Source organism: Haematobia irritans, chromosome 5 (genome assembly GCF_050003625.1).
Source record: "Haematobia irritans isolate KBUSLIRL chromosome 5, ASM5000362v1, whole genome shotgun sequence".
Lineage (NCBI taxonomy): Eukaryota > Metazoa > Arthropoda > Insecta > Diptera > Muscidae > Haematobia > Haematobia irritans.
In genome coordinates, this window is record NC_134401.1 from 62,069,212 (window position 1) to 62,085,267 (window position 16,056).

General features: G+C 32.2%; 1 protein-coding gene and 1 long non-coding RNA gene across 25 annotated transcripts in view; one reads left to right on the plus strand and one right to left on the minus strand.

Annotated features, from left to right (window-relative positions):
- shot (dystonin-like protein short stop) overlaps nucleotides 1-16,056 on the minus strand; it is a 272,625-nt gene that overhangs the window by 80,074 nt on the left and 176,495 nt on the right. For 6 of the 24 annotated variants that reach the window (XR_012722870.1, XM_075310680.1, XM_075310674.1 and 3 more), the window contains exon 1: nucleotides 662-808. The exons of 7 other annotated variants lie outside the window; for them this stretch is intronic. The gene's annotated coding sequence lies outside the window, so the exon portion shown is untranslated. Of the gene's footprint in view, nucleotides 1-661; nucleotides 809-16,056 lie in introns of those variants that run through there. 11 more of the 24 variants (XM_075310681.1, XM_075310672.1, XM_075310675.1 and 8 more) reach the window with 6 other exon arrangements.
- LOC142238942 (uncharacterized) lies at nucleotides 4,331-4,785 on the plus strand. The gene is made up of 2 exons (XR_012722872.1): nucleotides 4,331-4,527; nucleotides 4,590-4,785. It is a non-coding gene; the product is annotated as an uncharacterized LOC142238942 (long non-coding RNA).

The window sequence follows — 16,056 nt, forward strand, 5'->3', positions numbered from 1 at the left end:
CCATAATTATTGAGCAGAATTAAATCGGAAGAACTTTAAATCGTTAAATTGAGTTTGTATGCCTTTTCAAAAGGCCTTTTAATGGAATACCCAGTAAAATATAGTACAGAGTATTTGAGGAATTTCATCTGTTTGTTGATATTGTGATGACAGTACTAGAAGGAAGTGAAGCGGGAGGAGATACACCTAATGAATATAGCAGCGGTAAACAATAGAGCGTAGCAAACACAAAAAAGACAACAAACGATGCTTATCTTACTGACATCACCAGCAGTAATTTAATGACGTTTTTCTCAACTCTTTTTTGTTTCCAAAAAGGGTAGACCCCAATAGACTCAATCAGCTGTCACTGTCGTCGTCGTTGTGGGGTGGTAAAGTGCAACACTTGACTTGAACATTGTTGAACTCCTTGTCATATCAGCAGACTGAGCAACAGTAAACAGCGCAACAGATTGATATGTACAATAACTCGTATGCCACAAATACAAGAAAACAAGAGACCGAAGCACTTTGTTCACATAGGGAAATAGCGTTTCTTTATTATTTTATCCCGAAAAAATATAAAGATTCTATTTTCTATCTTTCTTTCTATTTTTAATTTTTTGTTTCGTTACACAATCTATTTTTTTCATTCTCACTATTAAATATAATTTACACTAACGATTATTATTTCAATGGCCAATGGCAATGGTAATTTTTCGCTTTGTAAGAATTTATTGTAGTTGGTATAAATTCAATTAGCAAAGCAACAAAAATTCGCGCCCGCGACTTGAATTATTGTTTCTACCAAAATAGACGGCTTCTCGACAACGACTAACAACGATTGCTTCAACTGGCAACGCTTAAACTCTGTTAGCCCAAAACAAGTGATGAATGAGAGCAGCAAAGTGTTAACGTTTACGTCCGTCGTCAACGCAAACGCCGTCAAAATAGTTGACGTTCGAAGCTTAGCTTTAGCTACCATGGCCTTAACGTTGGATACATAGAATTACACAAAGGCGTTATCAGCACTACGCTAGATTTAAGTCAACAACTGTTAGAGAATTTTTTTCATGTTACTCTCTGCAGCGAAATCGTCAAAATAGAGAATGGTTGAATGGAAGAGGGAGAAATATTGCTAAGCTCTTTTTAGCGGTTGACTAGCTGGTACATTTTGTTGAGGGGAAATTTGGTGAGACCGGCGTTGGCGGTATTTGTCTTTATAGTGTTTGCAATTTAAACAAAAGTATATACAATAGAGTAGGACCACCACCACTACTACCAACAAAACGATAAGCGTAAATTCAGTGGCAGTATTGAAGCAACGCCTGTGTCAACGACAACGACAACGTCAACGTCATCTTTAATTGCACATTCGTTGCGGTAAGTTCTTGGGGCGGCAATCTTCAACAGTTTCGAACCACAAGTGGCTTGCCGGTTATGGACTGTTGATTCTCTGTTGCGGTGTTCATCGTCAAAAACGAATAAGCAGCAACATCACATCATCATCTAAGCTACCGAAAATAAATGGCAACAGGTTGCTGCAATTACACAACAAAATTAAACACAATTGTAGTGAAAATACAATTGCATTTGTTTTTCATATCAAATCCAAGAATAACAACAACGGCCAGAGCAACACATATTTAGCATTGATAACGCTCACGCTCTTATTCATGTCATGCCATAAAGAGAACCAATAGATTTGAGTTCTATTTCATTGGCAACTTTTGCTTTCAAACAGATTACATTGCAAAGAAATGGCAACACCAATTTGTAAACATAACGCCAACGCCATGTAACATTCAATGTAAACCACAGTTATCGTCATCATTTCACATACACTGCTGTCGCCTTCGATATCAGTGCTTTAAGCCAAATTTTGTGACATTGGATTTGTTCTGCTTCTTACAAAAAAAAAAAAAAAAAAAAAAACTCGAAAGCTTCATAAATTAAAAGAACATCATAATTTAATGCTTGATGATGCCCACCGATGAAGATTTGAATACGAAGGTCGTATGATGACACGGAGAAAGACAACTCATTGAGAGCGAGATTCTGTAAATGTAAATTTGCAATAAAACTCTTGTTTGATAAAAACATCGATGGATTGAAAATGAATTTAATTTAAGTCTACATTATTAGAGGTTACACAATAATAACTGGTACCAAAGTCGAAATTATCAAATAAAAAAAAAAAAAAAACTCGAAAAGGCTCTACTAGTAAGAATTGACGGAGAGGCAGTGGTTGTCAATACTTTATAAGGTAAAACAATTAATATGTATAACGATATTTTAGCTCAAATTTCTATGTAGGACAAATAAAACATGAATGCTGAAATTATTACTAAACACTTGGAAGTAAATTTCTACAAAGAGCATTGTGGTTATATTACAACCTGAAAATTTACATCATTTTTATGTTTGACCCTCGTTGTTACGAAATTGTAATTTAAGCCATAGTCGTTTCGGCTCGAATTGTCTCGACTCGTGTTCTATGATTTAGTACTCTCATGTTCTATTGGCACTTCACTTTATTTGCGTCGTATGCTACATTTTCAAGTTTCTTAGATTTCCTTGTTGTGGTGGTTAATTTTGTTTTGTTTTATTTTCATTATAATGTATGCTTTTGTTATTGCTGTTCTGTTGTCTAATTTCTTGGCTGAATTCACTAGGGCTTTTAACTGGCTCTTGACCATTTGCTTGGTTGACCAACACAATTCAACTTGAAATTGGAGAAAGAATTGTGAAGATCTAAACAAAAAATCGCATTTGTCAGTGACCAGGTTGGGTTGGGTTGGGCTTTATATTAAGATTTTGATCTTACGGAATATCAAAACTCTGGTATGAAGACTACTTTTGGAAGAAGAGTTAAACAAAGTTTTCATAATTAAATTAAATTGTATTATAAGAAGGTCCCCGATCTCACCAAAAAGAAATATATGAATGTGAATTTTGCTCAGCATAGAAGATGCATTTCATTAATAGGGCTGTTTTCTTTTTGCACTGGATACCCTAAGCAGTCACGGACTAAAAGAAAACAGAGTACTCGTTTAACCAGGACATCTCCAAAAAATATGCAACACTGTCATCAGCTGTTTAAAAACAATCACAGAAAACAAGTGAAATCTTAAATTTTTAATGTATGAAATGCTCAAATAGTTATAAATATGTACTGCTACGATTATTCATGACACTGTATCACTTTGAATTTCATGATATTCGATAAATTAGTCACAATAAACTGCTATTGTGAATCTAAAAAGCGTCACTTTATCAAAATGCAATCTGGTAATACCGACACGACTTGCACTGATGAGATGTTCTGGATAGAACACCAGTGCAACGATGTTCTGGATAGCCCATACAAATGCTGCATCCAGTGTTAAAAGAAAACAGCCCTAATATATAGTTATCTTAAAAAACGTATCTTTGAAGTCGTTTTGTCCTTATAGTGAAGTGATGCGACTTGATAATGGGTATCTGAATATGAAAGAAAATTCCGTTTCACTAAGGTCAACTTGGCTTTAATAATTCTGAAAAATTCTTTAAAACCAATGAAATCGTCTTTAAGTTTGTTGACTTTTTGTATCAACACGTTGTTTTAAAGACGCTTTTATTTAAAAACCAGCGTAATTTCTGCTTGAAGTCGAGTCTGAATTTGGAAATTTAAATTGTCGATAACACGTTTTTATAAGATTTAAAAGCTCATGCACGGGTGAAACAGACTGTTTTTCATACACCCAGAAAAAAGTGCCTTCGAAACTAAAGGAAAAAATTTTCATCAATATAGTTTATCCATTTTATTTCCATTAAGGTAAATTTTTGTGAAAAATAATAAAATTTACTCGTTTCAGTAAAAAAATCCTAAACTGTAAGCAGTTAGGAATAGTTCATTAACTATAATAAGGCATGGAATTTTACTCATACTATTTTCTTCGCTGGGTATAAGAATTTACTACTGAAAAAGAAAATTTTATTCACCGATAACAAAGCATTCGTAAAAATAAACAAAAACCGAACTAAAACCAAGTTTCCTCAAAATTAGTAAAATTTCTTATAAAATGATAATTGCGACTTCCTTTATAATAGAAAGTTTTTCATACATACGAACAACACTTGGCATAGAAAAATATTTTAGTTCATTCGTACTAAGAAGTATGCAATCCTTTCAAAACTTAAGGAAACACACTTGTTAGAATATAGGAAATTTTCCTAAATTTCTATTGTCTACCTGTAATCGATACCTGTCATCGTAATCGATGTGTTTGCGCGTGGGTGTAATCGATATATTTGCGCGTCGGTTGTTTTTTTAGTTGGAATCGCGTTGTTTTGGTATACGGAGAGATTGTTAAAAAATAATATGGTAAAATAATATAATAAATAACAAATAAAATATATAAAATATTTGTTATTTTAAATTAGTGAGAAAAATTTTCGTTTTTTTAAATAAATCTATCAATGTTCGTGATAGTGTATAAAGAAAGAAAACACCAGCAGAATAACAACCCTTTCATTTGTCTTCATTTTGGAATCTTCAATTATCAGGTAATATTCAGTGACGCTAACCTTTTGCAACAAAAATGTTTTATGATTTTTTATATTTGTAGGTATTGAAATTGTAAAAGGAGGACAAAATCGTTAGGCAGCAACTTATTAAAAGTGAAAAGTACAAGAAGAAGAAAAAGTGCCTTTTTTAGTTGATAATATCACACGGAAATTGGAAATAGTGGAATAATAAACTAATATTTCAAAGAGATTCGATGCTGTTGATTCTTAATAAATATATTCAATATATTAATAAAACATGTCTTTTATTGAAGATAAAATTGCTTATAGAAATAAATAAAATTGTATTTAAAAACGAAGGTAAGCAGTTCTAATTATGAAGTAAAAGTTTTACCACAAATGTGTAAGATTTGTCGAAATGAATGAAAAAATGTCAATAAAATCATTCCATATATGAATTCAAATTAGTTAAATTTTTTCATTCTGTAGTATAGTGGTATATAAATATAGGAAAATGTTAACTAATATATGGAATGCATTATTCCTAATTTCTACGAAAATCACATCGTTCAAACAAATAAAAATGTCTTTGGCGCTATACGAAGTTCAACTTTCTTCACAATAAGTTCATTTTAACTTACAGAAGGGGTCACTTTTTTCTGGGTGTATGTTTAGGTGTAAAAATTATATGTTTGGAACTCAAATTTCGAAGAAAATCGGTGAAAAACATCAAATTATAATCCATTTCTTCGTAGATAATAAAAAAATTAAAAATATTTTCAGTGATAACATTAGTCCACAATAACTATAAAGTCTAAAATTCAAGATGAAAGTATATGGAAAACGGCAGGTTTACTTACAATGAATAAAATCTACACTTTTATTCGTTGTTATTAAACCTGCCGAAACTGCTGAAATGTTTAGAAACTGGAGTTATCTATTTGGGTCCTTAAAACCACATAAGCTTAGGATGAAATATGGCATGCTTACACAGTAGAAACAATTTTTTTGTTTGAACAAATATATGTTACAGAGGCGATTGTTTTTTAGGGTGTGAAGAAAAAAGTTGAAAAAACGAATAAATTAAAATTTGTTTCCTAGAATCAATTACGCAAAATCATATTTAGAAGAGCATCAATTCTCTATTCTATCTTTAGGTCGAAACCAATAACAAAATCATTGTTGTAAAGACAAAATCTTTTGAACCGGGCATACTTTTTTCAGTGTTGATATGAGGATTAAGGCTCTCTCTCCTCTCGTAAAGTTTCCATGTCAAAACTTGCAGTTTTGGTGTCACATTTGATATCTGATCCTCTTTAGTAAACATGTACAATTGTTGCCAAGATCAGAAACAGGATCTTCAAAAGATGATCTGTAGGAAATGATTATAACATGTAATGTAAGAATAGAAGACGTTTAAGTAATAGTTGTACCCAGTGGAAAAATACCAAAGGGTTGCCACTCCAGAACAAACTTAACCCTTTCGACCCTAAAGTTGCCTGTGGGCAACTTTTTGTGTTTTGAGACTCACTGTCAGCGTTGTTTTTGTTTTTGTTCATAAAACTGTAACGGTATCGAAAGCTACAAGTGTTTTCTTCAAGTTGAATGAAAAATAAGCTAATTTGGTTGTCAATTAGCAAAAATTTTTTCATTATAACGCACGTACCTCAAGAAAAAAATATTTGCGAATTTAAAAAGAGGTTTTTATACATGTGACTTTTTTCAAAAATTACATCTAAAATGTTGAAAGTTTTTATTAAATCTATTGTAGTACATGTCAAATAAAATATTTCTGGAAGTCAAATCTTAGAATTGGAAAAAAACAACAGATGGGAAATTTTCAAAATTGAAAAGTTGCCTGTGGGCAACTTTGGGCAATTGTGGTAGTAAAATTACATATTTTTGAACATAAGACCTGGAGAAAAAAGGTTTGAAAAACAATGATTTTGAAAAAATTTTGAACTTCAATTGGGATGTCCCAGTGACGAGAAATGCGGCGATGATGTGGAAAACATATCTGCAGTGCAGTGGGGAATTGGGAAGGAATCGTAAAAAGGGAGGAAGCCACTTCTTGGCAACATACTAGTGGATTAGCACGAATATTGACGCTTTATAATACTTTGGTTTTTTACACCGCCAGTTAAATTGACATGGGTTAAAAACAAAAAAAATACAAAACATTTTCGTGAGTCACGCGTGATTCACGCGAAGCCGTGAATGAAATTTAAACGAAATCTCGTGAATGAAATTTAAACGAAACCTCGTGAATGTGCGTGAACGGGATTAAAGAAAAATGTGTGGCGCGTGAGCGTGAGTAAAAATCAAATTGTGTTTGTGATTGTGAGTGAGTAAACTTTCTCCGAAATCACGCTCCCGATAAAAATTTACTTTCACGATCCAACCCACGCTCACGATCCAACTCACGCTCAAGATAAAATTCACGTTAACAATAAAATTCATATTCACGATAAAATTCGCACTCACGGTAAAACAGACACAAAAAGTCATAATCACGAACAAATTCACGTTCACGATTAAATTCAAGCTCACCGATTTTAATCACCTTTACATATTTAATCACGCTTAAGATTTCAATAGCGTGAGTCACGAGAAATTTCGTTAATTACCAGAATTTTATTGAGCCACAAAAATTGTCGTGTTCCGAAAATATTCGTGACTTACGAGATTTGTCGTGAATTACGAAAATTTTCGTGAATCGTGCGAAAGCGTGAGACATAAACATTGTTCATGTGTGAGCGTGTGCGAGTATGACTTTCCATTTCGTGAACGTGAATTCCTACCCACATGGCATGCGTGAGTACAAATATTTCTTCGTGAATGTGTTTGAGCGTGATTGAAATTCCACTCACGCGCGCATCTAAGTATATATTTACTGTAAAATAACAAAAAACTTAACAAAAATCTAATAAAACGTAATACGTCTATCATTACAAAACAAAATAGTTTGTAGTCACAATTGCCCAAAGTTGCCCACAGGCAACATTTTCTACCGACTAAACGAATGGGCGTGGCGACCCGAAATTTTGGCTAGACGCTTCTTAAATGACTTCAACATGATTAAAAGTAAAAAAAAATTTAGCGATACCTATAAAAATTCGGGGTCGAAAGGGTTAAGGATAATCACATACCTAATCAGTGGCAGCTACTGCGAGGGATAAGACACATAAAGTAATCTATATCGTCCAACCCAGTGCAATTTTGTACTGACAGGTAGGTCAATCCCGAAAAATTCCGATGAAAGAATATTCAAATACGACCGAACTGGCTTCTCTAGTTCGGTCGTATTTGAATATCTACCTTTCACTTCTTAACCACTAGAATTATGAAATAAACATTTTGCAATTTTTTTTTCTTTGAATACCAAAATAACATCTCATATTGGAAAACTCATTTATTAGCTAACTTCAAAGAATTTTACAAAATTACACCAAAAAAAAGTGACCCCACCGTGGAAGAAAATGTAGGTTTATTTTAGAAAATTTTAACTAAAATAGTTTTCTAATTGCAACATGTTACAAATAAGTTAATATTTTTTGTCAAATTGAAGAAAATTTTTTTAAAAATAATTAATTTTTTTCTGTTGTTTAAGAAAATTTCATATGTTGGAAGAAAAAATTGGATTTAAAAATTTTTAAAATGTCTTTAGCGCTGTACGAAGTTCGAGACAGGTACAATTTTAGTAAAATTTACTCATTTAGAGACTTATGAACTCAATTTAAGCAAGCTTCTGCCATTTTAGGAAAATATAAACTATTTTATTTTTTAGTAAAATTGTGCACTATATTTGTATACAACTTTTTTTCTTATTTTTAGTTCACATCATTAAAGTTAGCAAAAAATTATTCAAATAAGGAACATTTACTCATATTGTGCAAAATTTAACTAAAATCAACTAATCTTCATGAACTAAAATAAAGTTCAGTTGGCATTAGAGCCCCTTTCTTTCTGGGTGTAAAAACAAAATACAAGAGATTTTTTTGTACACACTTGGCACAATCTGTATAAATGAGAAAACCTTCTCAATAACTGGCCTATAGTATGCATTAAATGCAACGCACCCTTTTTCCTTGTAACAATGGCTGCACTGGTGAATGGGAAGAATGCATGTTTTACGGGAATGCTAACAAGAACGATAAACTACCGGTAATGCGAATAAATAAATAAATTAATTAAAAAACACAAACAATATACAAAGTCAAACAACCGTACGGAAAAATGGAAATGTTTAGAAAGAGACTAAACACTCTCTTCTTTTATATGCCAGAGACAACGACAGAATATATTTGCTAATGTTGGAGAATGTGTTAGGTACATGTACAGATGGTTGCATTGAGGAATTTGTCCAAGATAATATGGAATATGAAAATTCTCATCACATCGCATGACAACTTCCCTCTGATCATCATCATCACCATCTATTTAATTTCATCTGTATGCATTTGTTTAATTAACATGTTACACCAACAAAAACTAATGAATTGTAACAGATCCAACAACACAAAAGCCTAATGGAAGCAATAATTATTCGAATTGTAAACGGAGGAATCCTATATCGACTCGCATACCAATGGATTGTTCATCACCCAGATGGGTACGAGAAGAAGAAGGTAATGATCGCACCTTGTGCTCACATCGAATGTAAATTAAGAGCAAATTGTTGCAATAAAATTTCTCTAAATCGGCAAAGCAATATTCTAATAGGCTTTAAATAAATTTAAAAGGTTGTGAGATGTGAAAAATGAAAGAAACGCGCCTAATTAAAAACAAATTTATGTTGATATCAATATCATGATGTCTAATAAAGATATCCTCTTCGAAGTAGACGTTAGAGAAACATAGGGAAAATGCAATCAATCAGTCCGATAGTGAATAACTAATGTGAGTGTCAAGAAGATATTTACAACAATTTTAACATTGTAAAGATATAGACTAATAGTAGGACTCCAGCTCTCGTAACATATTTTTAATCACTTAACAGACTACTCCGAAGGTAACGGTGGGTTTTAGAGAGTGATTCAATACAAAACAACAAAAATAAATGCATAATTTATTGCACACAGTATTGGTCCCAATTTCAGATCTAGTATCCAGTCTCATCTGGACCGATGGAATGGAAACGGAATGACAAACTTATTACATTGCCATGCTATTGTGTAGGGCAGTGAATTTTTATTTTCAATTTAATATTATCCCAGCAAAAAACGAGCGTCCAGAACAGTAGTGTGGGTCCCCAAATTGTAATCGGGAAGTAGTGCTAATTTGGGTAATCTCCAATAATTTTTACATGAGCTTGTCATAGGACGGAAGGACTTCGTTTTCGGATTGTTCGAATTGATTTAAAAGTTATGACTAAACAATAAAGAAAGCAATTTTAAATCTCAACAGTGGGAAATTTATTAACATCTTCCATGTAATTGAAAAAGTCTAGGGGTATAGGTTCAAATTCCCTCGGAAATTAAATTTTTAATTTTTTTATTGTTTTTTTTTTTTACATTTTAAAGACTTTTGATTCTTTTTTTCTGCATTAAATTATCCAAAATTTAAATTTAAGCGGCCAAATGACATGTTTTCTTAAACATGTTTAAAGCAACTGCATAGGAATAATAATAGGCCATACACAGAAAAACTATTGCAAGTGTCACCATGAAAACCATTTCGCATAAATTGTTGTTGTAGATACATTTAAACAACAACAAAATCTATGAAATTTCATTAAAAATATTTAAAAAAAAAAACTGAATTAGCAAACGTAATCTATGGGAGCCCATGAATGTAATTTATAAATATTGATGTTGAATTGTTAAATTATTTTTAAGTTAAACAATAATTACAAACGAACAAAATCACACTCATTTACACCAACATTCTTTAGCCATTTTTGTAAGAGCTCTATAAAAGTTTTTCTATGTTTATACCAAAAATATGGTGGAAAAAAGTTCTAGAGAAAAATATTTTAAAAACTAATTTAATAAATACCCAAATACTTTAATGGAATGATTCAGTCTTATTTTTTTTTGTGCAACAACCTACGCAACAAAATTCATTCATAATTCTACAGAAACAACAACGATTCAAAGACAGTGAAATGCACTTCAATCATTGTGAAATCCTAACATTATTAGTATTATTTTATTTGTTTACTATTATTGTTGTTGCAAACAATTTGAAAAATTCATTCAATAAATGTTGCCAATAAATTCAAGTGTCAAGCTAAAAGAATTGATCAAACCGGTCTTCTATCGATCTACCCAATACCCATGATTTTCGTAAATCACAATTTCAAAAATAATTTGCATATTTAACAATTTAAGAAAAATGTTATGGACTGCAACTAAAACAGCAAATTCTATTTCCAATTTAGGAATTGAAATGACACAAAAATGTGGCAAATTTGCAATTGATGGTGCATTAAATGGCGATTGTAGTAAAACAAATGACTGTCAAGTTAAAGTGAATGTTGTAGACGCTACACACAAAACAAACTTTTCATTGAAAAACTGCATGAATGCAAATTCACCGAAATTCTATTGGATGAATGCACAAAGTACCTTGGAGTCGTATTGGAGAAAAAAGTGGGCTTTAAACTCATCAGTATTGTAGAAATATTGGGAAACCCACAATCAATTTGTTTGTTATACTGCGACTATGCAAAGCAGAAGCTAGACCTGCAATGCTTTATGCCTGGTGGCCAAAATAGGTAAAGCAATGTTGCATAGACACTACCTCTACATGGTTCTGAACTTGTTGTAAAGTTTACCTAATTGCTGTAACGTTTTAAGGATGAAGCACTAGGTGAGGTTAGGGTATAGTGACAGCCCTTTATTTTAGGCTTACACAACATCTCTCCTATCAATGTCAAGAGGACCTATATTTTATTACGGTGAAACCACTTAGAGAAGCTTTGAAATACTTAGAAAAGCCACCGGCATCACAGAGAGGAAACCCCTTTTGGTTTTTGATGGCAATTGGGATTAAATCGATGACCCTTTGTTTGCAAGGCCAATCATTGCACCAAAGTGGCTGAAGATTAGCAACAAATGAGAAGGCATATAATTTTCCAAAAATTAATGACACTAAGACATTGTGACTGCAAACAAATCTTTGGGATCTCCGTTCAACTCGAAGATGGCCAAATATATTGAGATTGCAGATTTCCAAATATGTTAAGTAATTAGAATCGCTAGTGAAAATCCAAAATGATATTGGACTGACTTCTTCCATGGCAGAGAAGTTTACGATATGTGGCGTCGTAATGTTTAAATATTGGGGAAATTTATAGTAGCGATAATACGACACTTGGGATTACATTTTTCTTATTAAAAATTAACCATAAAATTCTTTTTCTATTGTTGTGATCGAGGAAACTAATTTCTATTACATTAAACATTTATTGATTTAAGACATTTTCACATTAAAGATGGGACACAAATCTCATATAGGGCTTAATGAAATAAAAAAATGCAAAGATTCAGAAAAACATATCGCTTTAAATTGCCTAAAGTTTTCTCTCAAATCAATTAGTACATTCAAAAAAAGCTAAAAATCTAGAAGAGGATTAGTTAAGGTGCTATTTTTGGTCAAGATGATATGATGATATTCGAGATTTGTTTTCGCATCTTATCATCAATGCAACCCACACGCCATACACCTGTGGATTTTAACACTTGCCTCGGAGATGGTGGCAGCGCAGAGTGCGCGGCAATAGATGTTAGCCATCAATGCCAATAATTGCCAACAAAACAGATCATTATTCCATTGTAAATATGCATAATTTATCAAAATAGCTGATATTTACAACTGTTTGTGAACTGACAAATATGGGAAAATCAGTTAAAATTTACACTGCATTCCAAAGGAAATGACGGCATGGTCAGAGTGTCAGAATTAAGAGTGGGCGTTGCTATAAAAACCCCAACATTTATAAAGTGGTAAAGGTGGTTGATTTTATTATTTAGCATTAGTATTTATTGGAATTATTTCCGACAAGGGCTACACCTTTGATAGACAGTATATGAAATTTATCCCAGAATACATTTGCTCCTACATAATTTTATTCAAATATATTCTATATTAAATTGAGATATCGTTGAATGCTAATTTGTAAAATAGCGTTGGTTGAAATTGCCATGAATGACCAAATAGAGCAATGCAATCAATGGAACACCGATATGTGGATGCCAGTCACAAAAAACAAAACACATTTTGGGATTAAAAAAAAAAAAAAAAAAAACAATAAAATATGTAACTATAGAAAGAAATCTAGATAGCAATTATATTCACTTTTAAGTTAAATTTATTTATAAAAGCGTACTAGTACGAATGCTTCATATTTACAATGTGTAGGTTAATTTATAAACCTCATAAAGTTAGTGTTTATTTGGTATTAAGGAAAACTAAAAATGTTGACCAAAATTTAGAAGACTACACAGGTTTGCATTTTCTCACAAGTTTGGCAAAGCCCAATATTTATTAGGAACTCATGATCACAATCATAATCCGATAGTGTTGCTACACACGGAAAAAAGTAATTTGTTTTATGAAAAAAAGTGAAGTACATTGTGAGAAAATTGAACTAAATTTCCATCCGCTGAAATTTAATTGTTCGAAAAGTTGACTGTTTAATGTCGGTTACAATCCATTGAGGTCATTCCTGAATTTCTCTTACCCGATTCCGAGTATTCTCTTCTATCAAAATACGCCAACGTTTTGTATATTAAATTAAGACATGATTTGGGGAAAGGGAGAAACTGACTCCTCATCATTTCTTTCAGATTATCATTTTCTCTAACACAGTCTGAACTTATGTTATGAGCACAGTTTATCCTACCCTATGATACAAAACGTTGTGGCAAGAAATCTCCTAGTTTGTACTAAGTTCGAGTTCGCGTGTTGCGCGGACGTGTTGGCATAAAATCAAACGAAATTTGATTTCTTCAGGACGAGGCGTACCAATCTTTAGATGTAAGGGTATGCTCACCCAAAATGAAAACAAGTTTATTTTCATTATAAAACAAGTCTTTCAATATTGAAATTAACTAAGGATCACCAATTCTGGTTGGAGATACCTAAATCTAAACCAGAATTGTGGAAAAAAACTACATGAACTAGGACCTCTTTAGAAACCATTGTTTTGGCTTTTTATTGCGATTAAAGTTATAATAGTCCATCTTTGTAGTAAGGTTTATCCGACTCCCTTAATTATCATTCTGCTTGGGTATTAGGCCTAATATCATTTTGCCGGACTACTATTACATACAAAATTTTGGCCAAAGCTAGTTTTTGTACAATGGTAAAACTGTGTCTTCTTTTAGTTAATTCCAAATGGAATGTAATCCTCCCATTTTGAAGGCCACACCCAGGGAAGGAATATGATCATCTCAAACATGTTTCAAGAGCAAAATATTATTTTTGGATGGTGACCATGTAACATTTTTATCGCAACCATGTTATTTTCTCAGAAATTATGTATCTGTTTTCGGAAAACATGTTATGTTTGGCGAGAAAACAAAATTTTTGCGATAAACATGTTACATGGTCACCATCCAAAAATAACATATTGCTCTTGAAACATGTTTGATGTGATCATATTCCTTCTCTGTGTGCACACATCCTGATTACATTATTATTCTTTTTATATGACACTTCCTTCGTACATGTTTTAGGTTCTCAGGTTTGATCATCATATCATACATAAAAAGTAAAAAAAAAATAAATGACTGGTTTTAGATATTTTTATTTCATCACACAATATTTAGGTTTTGTATAAACGCTTCCTTTATTTTCCATATAAGGTGAACAATATACATTGTTTAGTATATGGTAGATTAGATTACCTCAGGAAAGGTGACATCTAACACAAATAGTTACCCATTTATGTTTAGGTATGCACTACAATGTTTAAATTTTTCTCTATTTGCTTTTTAGCTGGTTTTTATTCTCTGTAACAAGTATACATGAGTCAAAAAAAGAAGCCTCTTTAAATATACACAAAAACCATATAGTTATCTACACTCATAACAAAGATATTGATTTTTCCCATTCTCGTGATATCCTTGAAGAGGAGTATTGATATATTGATTGTTTTCGAATTCGTCCTAAAAACTAAAATTCGTAGTGGCCACTAAAATGGATTGATTCAGCCCATCATTTAGTCTAACCTTGTAACATAAAATAGTCTTCACCATTGGCAGTTGCAGCGCAATTGCAGTCAAACAAATGCTTTTTTACGACGTCGTTGTTCGGTTGAAAAACACAATAATTTTTAATATTTTGGTTTGGCCTGGGACGGAGTATTGCATAATTTTTTTCCAACTCTAGTAAAATCTTCAGATTCGGACTCCATAGCCGTGGCTATAATGATATTTTGATCATTGCGACTGATATTTTGCAGCTTTAATGCTGGATAAAATAGGTTAATAAATATCGGCAATGTTGTGATATATGTGATATATGTGATATACAAATCTAAATGTGATCCGAATGTTAATTCTTAATTCTTTTACCGCAAACATTTCGAGCAGCAAGATAGATGGACGGACATTCTTGTGTACACTGTTAGAAAAATATGTTTTTCATATGTTCCGATAGAAACAAAATGTGTTTCAGGAACAATTTTTAAACACAATATATTTAAGTGCAAACATGTAATGTTCCTAAACTAACACTAAATGTTTGTTAATATGTAAGAATATATTATGTTTGGGGCATGAATGTTTTATAAAAATAATATGTGTGAATGTAAACATATATAAATTTACAAATTTCGAGTAAACATATATATGTTGTGATATTTTATTCAGAGAGCGACAGAGAGAGAGTATAGAGAAAGAAATAGAGATGGAAACCGGGTGGTTTGACGAAAGATATCAACATAACACAGCGAGAGAATGAAAAGAGAGCAATTTCTGTGAAACCGCTTGTATGTTGTTTCGGAAAACTGTTTTATGATAAGGCCAAACTGTTTTATGATAAGGCCAGCATTTTATGTATGGGTGGACATGTGTTTTGTTTATCATTTTGGCATCGTGGGCACAATTTTTTTTACTTGGTTCGTTAAAAGAAATCGGAACGTATGCTAACCACTGCTCCACGTGGCCAACAAATGTATGTTTCTGTTAAATAATGTTATGTTTGCATGGGCTCGTGGGCGCTGCAAGCTATGCTATATAAATGTAACTTATAACGATAATTGTCTTTTGGTGACTATAACAGCTACGTAGCCCAGTGGTAGTGTGTTGGCTTACAAATTGCATGGTTCCCGGTTCGATTTTCCGTCCAGGCGAAAGGTACAATTTAAAGAAATTATAAAATTGAATAATTTCTTCAACATTATTTGTATTACAGAAAAAGGTGCCAAGAACTAAAAATTTCGTGGAAGTGAAAATTATGTGAGGGAATGAGCACAATCTTCTTGGTGAGAAAATTCTTCCACGCATATAATATTTTGGGCTCAAAATGCTTCCAAACATATAACATGTTCACATAAAACAAACATAATAATGTTTCGGCAATATCCAATAATATATGTGCTTCCTGCAAAATATGTTT